This window comes from Alligator mississippiensis, chromosome 4 (genome assembly GCF_030867095.1).
Source record: "Alligator mississippiensis isolate rAllMis1 chromosome 4, rAllMis1, whole genome shotgun sequence".
Classification (NCBI taxonomy): domain Eukaryota; kingdom Metazoa; phylum Chordata; order Crocodylia; family Alligatoridae; genus Alligator; species Alligator mississippiensis.
In genome coordinates, this window is record NC_081827.1 from 89,007,533 (window position 1) to 89,020,301 (window position 12,769).

At 44.4% G+C, this 12,769-nt stretch overlaps 1 protein-coding gene across 8 annotated transcripts in view; it reads right to left on the reverse strand.

The window, feature by feature from the left end:
- TCF20 (transcription factor 20) overlaps nucleotides 1-12,769 on the reverse strand; it is a 174,970-nt gene that overhangs the window by 129,485 nt on the left and 32,716 nt on the right. For 4 of the 8 annotated variants that reach the window (XM_059726218.1, XM_059726221.1, XM_059726214.1 and 1 more), the window contains one exon: nucleotides 6,727-6,778. The exons of the other annotated variants lie outside the window; for them this stretch is intronic. The gene's annotated coding sequence lies outside the window, so the exon portion shown is untranslated. The remainder of the gene's footprint in view (nucleotides 1-6,726; nucleotides 6,779-12,769) is intronic. 8 annotated transcript variants of the gene reach the window in all.

Below are 12,769 nucleotides of genomic sequence, written 5' to 3' on the forward strand. Positions count from 1 at the left end.
AAAGCACCTGAGGCATGAGGATCTAACATAACCATGCTCCTTGCAGTGTTTTACTGCTAACTTGCACTTATTTATCATGTGTGGCATTATCCTTCTCTCTCCAGATTGTATTTATGCTCCTTTTCTGTTAGAAGAAAAATCTCCATATCCCAAAGGAGTTTTTATCCCCTAAAAATAGCAATTCCGGGGCTGAGGCATATTCTATGAAAGAGTTACGGTATCCAGGTTGTAGCCATATTGGTGTAGAGGCAAAATGAATCAGAATTCGTGGTAGAGATTATCTTTTATTAGATCAACTAGATGTTAAAAAAAATAAAATATATCACTTCTACTATGACTTACGAAAGAGTTTAGATTTTTGGGCTGTTTTGGACACATCAGTCCTAACTGACAGCATCTTGCGCTATTATGCTTTTCCCAGATTTTAGCCTGGTCCTGATTCTAAGAGAAACATCTGCTTAAGCCTGACAAAATCGCCTCTTGGGATAGGGAGAAGAAGGAGAAAGAGAAGGAAGCCACTAACAGATTTAGTGGATCTTTTACTATGCAATGACTTTATATTGCATGCTTTGCTCTCTTTCTCTCTCGATTTTTAGTTCCCTCTGCCAGTCCCCAGTGTGTAAAGTGTGACAATTAGCATGACAAGTCTCCCAAATGTACTAAGATGATTTTACCCCTTCTGTGGGACCTCTTTCCTGCATATCTGCCTATTCCATGCCCAGCTATTAATCCTGCCTCTCAACTGCCTCATCAACCCATCTCCCTTCCATTCCCACATCAGTTACCCATGTCACTCCAGGTCCTCCTGTAACCCCAGGGGTCTTCACTCCTTTTCCCAGACTTGGAGGAGACTGCAGTGTGCCCAGGGGTTCCTCCTTTGAATTCCCAGTCTAGCGATTGGGGAGACAGAAGAGCTACCTCCTGTGATAAACTGGGGACAACAAAGCTGCCCTCAACTGCTAGGCTCTTTCTGTTCCCTCATCCCTTCACATGAGAGCAGTGTTGGCTCCCACAAGGAAAGAAGGAAAAGAATTCCACCTTCTTCCTGTGTGACCATGATTCCCCCGTACAAGAAGGGAAGCAGTGGGATAAACAAGTTTTTTCCAATGGGAAATGTCTATGTAGAACATCTAAAGCTTCTGGCATCACTAAGAGGCAAAGTCCACCCCCTCCAAAAATCTTGTCAGCTACAGAAGGAAAAAAAGTCACAAGAATTGTAAATACTGTGTAAGAGTCCAGACAATCTCTACACACTATGAGCTAATCTGCTGTCTCAGATATGTGCAGGCAGCAGTAGGGGATAGCAGAGTCTCCTCTCATGCCACACCATGCAGTCTGGGAACCCCATTATTCCTGAACATCAGTCTTCTCCAGTGTTCCATCTTGCAGCTAAATCAGTAAGGTTTTGCCTGCTGATGCCATTCCCTGCAATCTGGAATTGAAGGGAGGCAGCGTTCCAAAGAGATCGTGTTACAGACAAACAGAGAAATGCTACAGAGTTGAGTAGAAGGCCAAGCAAAGCGAGGTCAATAGAATTTAGATAGGCAGTATGTTGAGAGGTACTTTGCCAACTACCCCACACAGCCAAGCCAATGTCTTTCACTCCTGGCCTGCAATAGCCCTCACCTTCCCAGTGTCACCCACCACCCCCTTCCCCCCCATCTCTTTACAGTTTTGCCAGTGCAATGTTATAGGATCTAAAGGCTTAATGTCTTTAATGCATTTACCCCCACAACAACCTGAGAAGCCAAGGAAATGGTATTATACACATTTCACATAGAGGAGAACCAAGACAGAGAGAAGCTAAATGACTTAGCCACTGCCATGTGGGATATGCATGACCAAGCAGCAACCACAATCCAAATCCTCAACTAGTGCCCCAATAGTTGGGGCATCTCAGTTCTGTTTTACAGTCTTCTCTGACAGCAGTTGCTGTTGTGGCAACAGCTCTGCAAATGCAACTTAATACTGATCAGCAGCTTAATAAATAATATTTAGCACTTATACAGTGCACAGTATTTTTTCCAAGACACAAATTTTAATAAATAGCACTGCTTGCTGTTTCAGTCTTGTTCCCTCACCCTACCACTTTCCCCATCTCTGCCAAGGTACTTCAGATCTAACCTGCAGCAGAAAAGGCAATTTATTTATTTATTTTCATAAAAAAGAAACTGTATCCCAAACTGATTCCCAAAATTAGAAAAGTTTTGACATTTGTTTATTCTGATCTAATGAAACCGCAAGGTTGAAATTTTTACAAAAAGCCATGAGCAAGACGGAGACAGACACTATTACCAATAGCCTGGTAGCTTGGGTACTTACCTCATTTGGAACAAGGGCTTAAACCCAGGTTTCCCACATCCCACACAAGCACCCAAACCACTAGAAAATTAAAATTTCCATAGAACTTTTCAATTTAGGCATATCAGCATTTTCCAACAAAAAACATTTAGTCAGCTAACTACTAACAAGCTCTAAATATGCCTCTACAACAGCAGAAAGACAGAGGAGTTAAAAGGAGTAGCAAAGGGAGGAGAACCTCTTTTCAGGTGAGATTTGAAATACAAGGGAGAATTCAGAAAACAGAGAGGTACAAAAGGTCTTTCCCAGGGGCAGGAGCTACAAAAAAGGCTTTTGCACCAGATGGGAAGTTGTCACAAAACAAAAAGAAGACCTATGCTATACAAGAGGAAGGACGTGGAGCTGGGGAGGGAGAGGAGGTGCAATATCTATGCCTGTGACTCTCAATCAAGGTGCCATGGCACCCTGGGGTGCCAGGAGATCCATTCAGGGGTGTTGTAGGGAGCCACACAATGTTAGCACTATTAGGTGTGCACACGATTCAAAAGATAAACCTAGAGAGTTCAAATAGGAATCCATAGTGTACAAAACATTCTGATCTGTTATGGTCTTTCTGAGTTCTTTGCAACAGATGAATTGCTCTATTGCTTTTCTGCAGTCAAAAAAAAAAAAAAAAGAGTGAAAACTAAGAGCTGGCATTTTCTGAGGGGTGCCTCAAGTCTAAAAAGGTTGAGAATCACTGATCTATGCTAAGGCCAAACAGAAAGTGGTTCATGATACTATAACAGAAATCTGCACTGCCTGAATGGAGGAACAAAGGCAAGCTGTGGGATTCTCCCATCCTCAGCACTAATGCCTGTGATTCTATCGGGAGGCCTGGGGCTCTCTGGTTACTTGAGATATTGAACACAAGTTAAGTTTATTAAGACAGACACTGCTTGGACCACCTGAGATGAGAGCTCCCAGAGTAAGAGTCCTAGCAGCCATGGGAGGCAGATGCATGCAGAGTGATAATATAAACAACCTGCACAGTTTAAAAGAACAGGCCAGAAGCTTAGTATGCTTAAACATTTAGAGGGATAATGAGAACATTCATAGTGACATGAGATAGGAAAACAGTTACAAAGGATATAAATTCTCATGTTTCAGACCATAAGCTCTGACTAAGTAGAAACAGCTTCACTTACCGGCTAGTTATTTTGAACTGTCCACTATGCTGTGTTCTTGCACCTTCACTGAAGCATCTGTTATCTGTCCCTGTCAGAGTCAGGATGCTGGACTATATGGGTCAGTACACAGATTGGTCTGGCAATTCTTATGTTCTTCAGCCATTTTATGCAGTGCAGGAAACCCCTCCATTACAACATCCAAAGTTGCCATCATGGTGAACACCTGGGACAATTCAGGTTCTTTGCATCCAGTTAGAGAGCCCTGAGAGTCTCTCTCCCTGTGACAGACAAGGTTCTTTGGGTAAATCTGATATCATAGAAATCACAGAAATTAAGGGCTGGAAGGGACCTCAAAATGTCATGGAGTCCAACCCCCCTGCTCTGGCCAGGAATACTGATGAGATCTTTCATTAGATCAACTCAAATAGTTGGAAAAAAAATCTACTTCACAAGCTTTTGGGTATAAATACCCTTCATCAGGCTGAGGAAGCATCTGCAGTTGGTCTGTGCTCCTCCTGGATGGAATGAATAGTGAAGAAACCAGATGTCTGCCTATGTCCTTAGACCAACATAGCTACAACCTATACCCCTGCCTCTCTCTCTGAGGCATTTCTGTAATCTTCCTTTTTCAGGTAAAGTCATCAAAAAAGGTGCAGTGAGACAATCTGGGAGCATGTGAAGTCCCTAGGTTTCCTCAACCTCAGCCAGCCTGCTTCAAGTTTAGATGTGGTACAGACACAGACTCTGCTCGCTAATGATCCCTTTCTGACAATGAATGAAAATCAGATGTCCATGACAATTATTTTGCGCTAGCTAGCTGCTTTCAATCTACTGGTGACTAGATGTTCTGGTCTTGCCCATGGGACTACAGCAGGGGCAGAGAGACCTGCTCAAGCAACCCCATTCTTTGGAAGAGCTTAGTTTCCATACCCTGCTCATCACCCTGATATCTGGTCCCAGGAGGCAGTGCTGAACAATGGCTCCACTCCCCCAATGGATATCTTATGCACTGGGCCATGGAATTCCACAGGCAGCTCTCCCATCATGTGAACTAAAATGTGAACTCACACTTTAGGCGGGTTAGAAAGGATCTTAGGGAACACGGTGTTCACAGGCACTTTGCATCTCCATCTCACACTATTCATCCGGGATCCTTGAGCACTCCCCCAGTGTCTACTAGAAACTGTAGTTGGAGAGAAGAACTAAAAGCACTCCACATGGATGAAAGGTAGTGGCAGACAGTAGGATAGGAACAAAGTATGTTTTGTTTCCCAGTCAGATTCAGACCTTGGAGTAATTGCTAATTGGTGTAGTGATTCAGAGTGAATAACTCATTAATTTACCCATAGTTCATCTTTATTCCATGGGACCAAAATAATTGTGTCATAAGGGGCAGATCCAATTTTGAGACATAAGAAATCATATACAGGATTGTTTGTTGCCTCTGTCCATACTATGGCTCACCGATGTAAATATCAGGGTCACTGAGGCCCCTTCCCTAGGCTGCTTATAGATCAGTCAGACCAGGCAGAAATATGAAATGAAACAAAATAGTGGAGTTAGGGGTGGGTACTGGACAGAAGCAAGAGTGGACTGAAAAGCTAATGCTGCATCCTTGATAACCTGTCCCAGAAGCCTCTCTGCTACGTAAAAGCCACCGTGTTCACCCAAATGACTCATGAGCAGCCTCCAGTCAATGAGCACGTTCCACTGGCCAGAACTGCCCTTTACAGGAAACAAGTGCCTGCAACAGACACCAAGTAGAGAGAAATGGAACAAACAGAAAAAGGGTGCAGGGGATAAAGCTGCCTTTGTGACCTCTACTCTCCCCCTGGGAGAGATGAAAATCATCACTCACAAACAGCCAAAGGAAAAGAAGGGAGGCATTAAATAAAATAAGCTGGACCAGCTTCCAAAACAAACATTTTAAACGCAGGATAGGATGCAGAAAAGGAGTCAGCTAATGGCTTATACTATTACTACACACTTCCCAAAAAGAGAAAAGGTACAGGCTAACAAGCAGTATTGATGTCACTAGAGTAATGACTTTCAAACAAGGTGCCGCAAGATCCTTTTAAGGGTGCTATGCAACATTAGCACAGTTAGGTGTGCAAATATCTACACATGATTCACAAGATACTCAGAGATTTCAAATAGGAAACCAGAGCATCAAAAGCATTTTGATTTCTTGTGGTCTCTCTGAGTTCTTTGCAACAGAATTGTTCTGTTATTTTCCCACAATCAAAAAAAAAGAGAGAGTGAAAGCTAAGAGTTGGCATTTTTGAAGGGTGCCCCAAGCCCAATAAGGGGTGGTCTGTGTCTAAAAAGTTTGAGAACTACTACACTAAAGGGAAAGGGGAGCAGGATTTTGGTTCTTGGTTGGGATTTTTAAGCACACTGTTAGATTTCAGTGTCAGAACAGTCTTTGTGATGGACTGCCCTGTTGATTTGAAGGGATTATGGCAAAACTGTTGATGCTGGGGGAGTGGGGGGAGAATACATGGAAAGAAAAATGGAATGTATCAGCCAACGTATGCACACGTTCAATTACCCCTACACTTGGGCGGGAGACACACTAGGACCAAGACTGGGGACAAAGCTGTGCCTAGTAGTCCAGTAGTGTTCAGTGCTAGCATGCAAGAGGCTTAGGCTTGATTGCTGATCCTGATTTCATGCCCCTAGGGCAGGAGACACTAAGAACACTGTTCTTCAAGGGAGTCCCACTGGGGCTGGCAGGGCTGCAGCCATACCATGTGGCACTGAAAACATAATGGAGGTGGGTGAATCCTAAGTGTTCCAACAGCACTCTAACAAGCATGGTTGGTGTGTGTCTGAGATGGATTCAATCTCGCACTACCAGGCTGACAACTTTGCCTGCCTGTATTTCTCTCTCTGGTATTTCACAGAGAGATGGTATCCTTTTTGCTTTTCTGCTCCCAGGCACCAACAATCAGGAACAAAGGATGAAAGAAAAATACAGGGAGGGTGGGGAAGGCATTTGAGAATTAGGAGCAATCTTTAGCAGAACAGAAAGGGGGAGGAAGGGAAGAGGGAAGGAGGAAAAAGGGAAGAAAGAAGATGCAGAGGCTTGAAAATAACAATATGCAAATGAGGCATAGCAGGCTCATTTGTTATTGAGAGCCTAAAAATCTGTGCTGAAGGGGGAAAAACACCACATACATACATGCAAAAACTTCCCTCACTCATGAAAAAGGGAAAGATGTAGGGATGAAAGACTTCCAAAACCTTTCCTTACCTTTCCAGCTCCTCAACACCCATCCTCAGTGTCCAGCCATGCAATTCACCCTCTGAAGAAGCAATGAGGGAGAATGACTAGTAAAGCATAACTTGAGCAAGAAATAACCTTTTCTCTTCTGTAAGCACCCACAGATAGACAAACAGAATTGGTGATTCCAAAGTGATGCCAGTCACACAAACGAACTCTGAGTTTCACTGGAGTAGTCCCCAGCAGCTGTCTTTAAGTGACTGACCACTGCCCTTTTTTCTACCCTAGAGCATACTGCATTTCCTCCCAACCTCCAGATACCTGGATCAAGACACAACTTCCTTGGGAGGGAAGACTGCTCACTGGCCGCAAACAGATCTTCGTGCAAACACGATTCCCAGGCTGTGTTCTGGTCAGCCATCAAGCTAAGGAGGGTTAGGGCTGGTTACTACGTGAACTTGGGACTTCCAAAAGTAACAAAGCAGCAATGGGGCCAGCTGATACTCATCCATCTTAGTGCCAAGCCTATGGCCCAAGGGGACACAATGTCTCGCAGGTGTAAACATCCCTGTGAAAGGTAAGGCTGGTGACCCATTCAGTTGTTCAATACTGATGCCCTGACACATTTTGCAAGAGTGCTAGGATCAAATGTTAGTCTGAGGACAAATATCAAGCAGTTTCAATTGGATACTGCTTATTTCTTCTTTTCCTAACCAACTGTGTAATGTTGTTATGCTCCATTCACTGGGAAAGAGTAATGGTTACAGCAGGGAACTAGAAAACAAGAAGCCACTAGGTGATGGAGAAGGGCAAATCACCTTTTGCACCAGTTAATGCTTTACTTGTAAGTAATGCTCTCAAACAGCAGCTGCTTATTTGCCTCTCTCCATTGTCCTTCTTGCTTTCACACCCACATTTCGTCTCAAAATGTTGTCTAATTCACACTGTAAGCTCCTTGAGTCAGGGACTTTAAAACTATGCTCAGTGCTTAGCAAAATAAGCCTTCACTTCTCTCTACCTCCTCATACTCTCCAGCAAAACAAGTCATAATATTTACCCACCACCAAGGAACACTGTGAGACTTAATATTTATCAAGTGCAGAAAACCACAGACCAAAATGGTTCTTTAAATGCTTGCTAAAAGTTATAGCAAAGCTGAAGAATTCCATGCCAGAGCTGTCTCCACATCACTGCCCAATGAAAAAGTTTCCATATCCACATAGTTTGCAAAAGACTTGGGATACAATCGCATCAACAGAATACAGTGAGAGAAATGAGAAAGAGGAGGGGAAGAAAAAACAATGGGGTAAGAGAAATAGGATAATAGCTCCCACAAAACAAAGGACCTGTACCAAATGCCCCTGCAACTGCTTACTGAGCTCTTTTGCATCCACAGCAGTCTGTCTGTCTGTTGTCTGTACCCCCCTCCCCACCACAGTACAATAACACAAGCAGCTCACTCATTCTTCAGTGTAATCCCCTGCCCCAGGGAGGTGGAAGGGAGCAGTTAAAGGGAAGGGAAGACATACCATGTCTCAGTCCACTTAGTGAGGTCTGTGTCCCCATCACTAAGACCTACCATCACAATTGACACTAATTGGCTCCCTTGTTGTCACATTACAGAGGTAACAAGGACCACATGGGCCACAGACAATGAACTTCCCCTTCTCTGGTCCCCTCAGGTTAGGGTACAGGTGCATGGGTAGGAGTGGTTTGTGTGTATGTAGTCTGCATTTCCACTGTGTGTGTCATACCTGTTCTGTGAATAAAAACATCACTATCTAGAGCCATCTAGTCTGCGTCACTCACTGCAACAAGGAGAAAAGAGAGAGAGACGGAACTACCAGCTCAAACCAGATTTTACTGGTAGAAGCGCCATCACAAATTCTCTCTCCCTGGGACTTAAACAGGGAACCTAAAATGTTACCAATCCACCCTCCTGAGCAAGCTAAAAATGACTGGTTTCTGGGGATGTGATCACATACACCCCTGCAACCTCACGTACAAACCTATACAATAAGGGGAGTAAGGGAGATGCAAGCTGAAGGGGTGATTTCTAAAACCATTGCAGAAGGGGGAATAAAATGTAGAAAAATATCTGGACCTTTAAAAAAAAAAGAAAGCAAAAGCCCCACAATTGTCCAGGAAGAATTACACTGCTCGTGATAAATGCTCCTTTCTGGTTTTGTTAAAATCCTATATAATGAAGGTGCCCTGAATGCAATTACTAGCACTTGTTTAGCATGGCAGGGCACTGCACTGCCACTGGGCCAGCTCCTCTCTGCTCCCAATTAACATGCCAAATACTCAAACCACACACATGGACTCCTGGGTCACCGATTGGTGCAGAGGAACAGCAACCAACTCCATCTGGCTCCAATCAGAAGGCAGCGAGTGCTGTGCTGGAAAGCTCCAGCTTCCCTCATTTTACATCCTCCCATCCCTATCAGACCCTTTTCCTCTGCTCCTCAGGGGTCTCTGGAGGGAGTGATAAAAACCGCAAACTCCCCCTCTCTCTCAGCTGGTCTCATTCACGGCTCATGGCAGACCCAGTTTCCTCAGGGGACTCACTAATGAAGACGGCCAACGTTAATCTCTTTCCCCCTCCCTGACGGGTCGATTTATAGTTCCACAGAGAGTCCTGGCTTCCAGCCAGAGGGCTTGACACATTCTTCTTGTTCCAAGGCAGAGGGAGAGAGAGAGAGAAAGACAGACACACACACACACACACACACTCTCTCTCTCTCTCTCTCTCTCTCTCATGATTTGGAAGATGTAGTGGAGACCTGCTCTGAAACAGGAGCTGAATTTAAAAGGAAGCAAACTGAGGCTTTTGGTTTTTACATTACACTGGGTTTTTTTTAATATTTCCCTAGCACCTCTTTCATTCTACACACCAAAAATACAGGAATCACTTCCCCATCTCTGGTTTGAAATAAAGCATCAATTCTGTGCCAGAAATGTTACACACAAGTCATTAAGAAGAGAACTGAATAATAACTTCTCCAATATAAACTGCAGGAGGAATTTTAGACAGGCAGAAAGTAATTAACTGGAATCAGGCCAGAATATAGGCTTACTGGCCCCTAATCTTGTGAAAAGTGCAGTAGGGTCTTTAACAATCAAATGATCAAAGCCTTGGTTTTACACCTCATCCATAAAGAGGTACCACAACCATACAGTAGCCCCTGGTGCCATGCTGATACAGGGGTCCACTAGTGAATGAAAAGGAAGAATGTCCCTTATTTAGTCATCAACCCTTTTTGCTGCAGTGCTATATGAACTTGCTTACATTAAGATTCTTGAGACCTGTAATCCCCAGGCTGCAGAATCACAGGATAGTGAAGAAGGCTCCAATATTTTGACCAGAGAGAAATCCCTCCCATCCCCACCATCATTTTGTTCTTTCCCACTTGGCAGTCACAGCTGTATACCCAGCACATCCCCTAACTTCGTATTATTTGTTTAGTTCCCTTCCCTGTCTGCACACCTGAATCACCAGCCATGACAGAACAGCTCTGCTAACAGGGTCAGGCAGTGAGCTATTGCTGCAGAGCCGCAGGGGAGCACAAAACACTGGCTTTATTCCTGTAAGACCTATACATTACCTCTTCGCCCCCGCCCCTTTAGAAACCAAGTGGTGGATTTAAAAAGGGGCACTGTCAAGTAGTTTGGGTCCATTATTTTGCTCTGGAAGAAAAAAAGATTTTACAAAGCTCAATAGCTGTATGCTTCTATTCCATTTCTCAGTCATTTTAAGGGCTTTTGAGTGCCATACTGTAAACCACAATGCAAAAAGCATCACAGTAATATATCAGAATGAGATATAAAGCTGGCCAGGAAACTGACCAGACCAGGCAAGCTTTGCTTGCTAAGCTGACTAAAGACCAAAATAGAAACAAACCATCACACCTAATTATAGTACCTTACATTTCTAGAGCACTTTTCATCCTGAGAGACCCCAAAGTGCTTTACAAATGAGCAAGAGAGAGTGAGCAGGTAGGGCCTAAATAATTCGCTTGCTTGGAACAAGAGTTCTTGCACCAGTGATATCAACTTATATTGGACCTCAGTTGTTGTTTTTTAAGTTAAGTTTCTAAGAGAATCTTTATTTTGTGACCCCAAATCACAGAACCATACACAGATGTAGCGCTACTTGACAGCTTGACAGAGCCTGTGCCTCCTCTGCTGCTGAGAGCTTTCCCAAGCTGCAGCAGAGCGAGAACTGTCCACTTAGTTTTCACAGCTGCTCATTCAAACCCTGTGTGCCACAGTGACACTGAAAACAATTGGTCGAGTTCACTGGAGGTTTTCAAGAGGAGGTTGGATAAACACTGGATAGGGATGGTTTAGGAATAGCGTTCCCACAGTCATGTAAGGGGTTGGACCATATGATCCTTGAGGTCCCTTCCAATCCTGTGATTTTGCTGCAGCAGAGTAGAGGCAGTACCTGAGCTATCTGATTTAGGGCCCCCGATGACTATAACATGTAAATACCTGACAAACTTTAACATGTTTATCTTCAAAAAATCTGTGGGTCAAAATATCCCCATTTCATAGATGGCACTGTAGTCTAAGCAATTTGCCTGGGATTACCCCACTAATCTATAACAAAGTAGGAAACTGAATTCAGGATTCCTGCACTAGAGCACTAATCATTGGCCCATCTTTCCTCTCTAACCACTGGACATGAGAAGACAAGAACCTGAAGACTGAATATAGAAGTTGGCTTGATGCTATCTATCTACAGGCCAAGCAGGATGCTCTGAGATGGAACAAAGCACAACAATCTTTTCTCAGAGGGGCACAAGGACTAAAGGTCCTACAGTTTTCCATGACATCAAACACCAGAAGGGAATTTGAAAAATGGTCCCCCTGGGCAAGCTCTAGGGAAAACGCTCTAGTTAGAATCCCTGGAACCCCCACCCTCTTTCCCTGAAGCCATGGGAGGAGAGGTAAGGAGCTAGGTTCTTACTTGAGCATTGGCCCTGGTTAGCGGGCAATCAGTTTAGTCTGTTAGCCACTATGTACCTGGTAAACCTGTTAAACGCCATGTGCACAGACATGGAGACAGAGGCATAACAACCAGGATCTGTGCCTATGGCAGCAGAGGTCAGGCCAGCTGAAGCAATGGCAGCCATTTTTCCTCCCTCTCACCCATTCCTTGTTCTGCCACTGCATGGAGATGTGTGTAAATGTGGCTAAGTCTGAAGAGACAGGACAAGTTAGCAAACAGAAGAAAAGAAAAAAGAAAACAGGTACTGATGACAATGCCCTAGAGACAACATGACAAGAAATTAAATAAAATGGACTGAATGATCTAACACAGGGGTGTCAAACATATGGCCTGCGGGCCAGATCTGGACCATGGAGCCAGGTTATCCAGCCTATGAACTTTTGCCCCAACTCTGTTTCTGATGGAGGACCTCCAACACCAGCAAAACCCACAGCTCTGGAATCAAAGCAGCACTGTAACTTGTTCCCACAGTGGCAGCCAAGTACCCAGGCTGTCAAGTTCCTTTCTGAAATACTGCTTGGGCTCCAGCATCATTGGTCGCACCTGGGTGCTTGGCTGCAGCCATAGAAAGAAACTACTAGGGTTGCAGGTCTCACTGGCTCAGCTGCCATGTACCTGGGCAAAAGCAACGGTGCTGGAGCCCCAGCAGCACCATGGGAAGAAGCCTGGCACCATGGCTTCTTCCTGCAGTAGTAACCAGGTGCCCAGGATGCCAGGCCTCTTCCTACCGGGTCCTAGATCAGCCAAATCAGGTGCCACTGGCATGGGACAGAGGGCCGTGGACCTGATCCAGCCTGCAAGACTGGCCCCGTGCCATTCATCTGGACCATGGACTAGTCCCGCAACACTTATCTGGCCCACAGGGCCAGACAAGTTTGAAATCCCTGATATAACAGAAGATAGACCAAGGCAAGAAGGAGTGCAACAACTTAAGTTTTTCCATTAACAATAGGAAGCTGACTAATTACAATACAAGTAACCATTTATACCCAATTTCTTTATGCCTGCAGGCAGTAGACAGCTTGGTGACCACTCTCTGGACAGCAGCCTTAATCC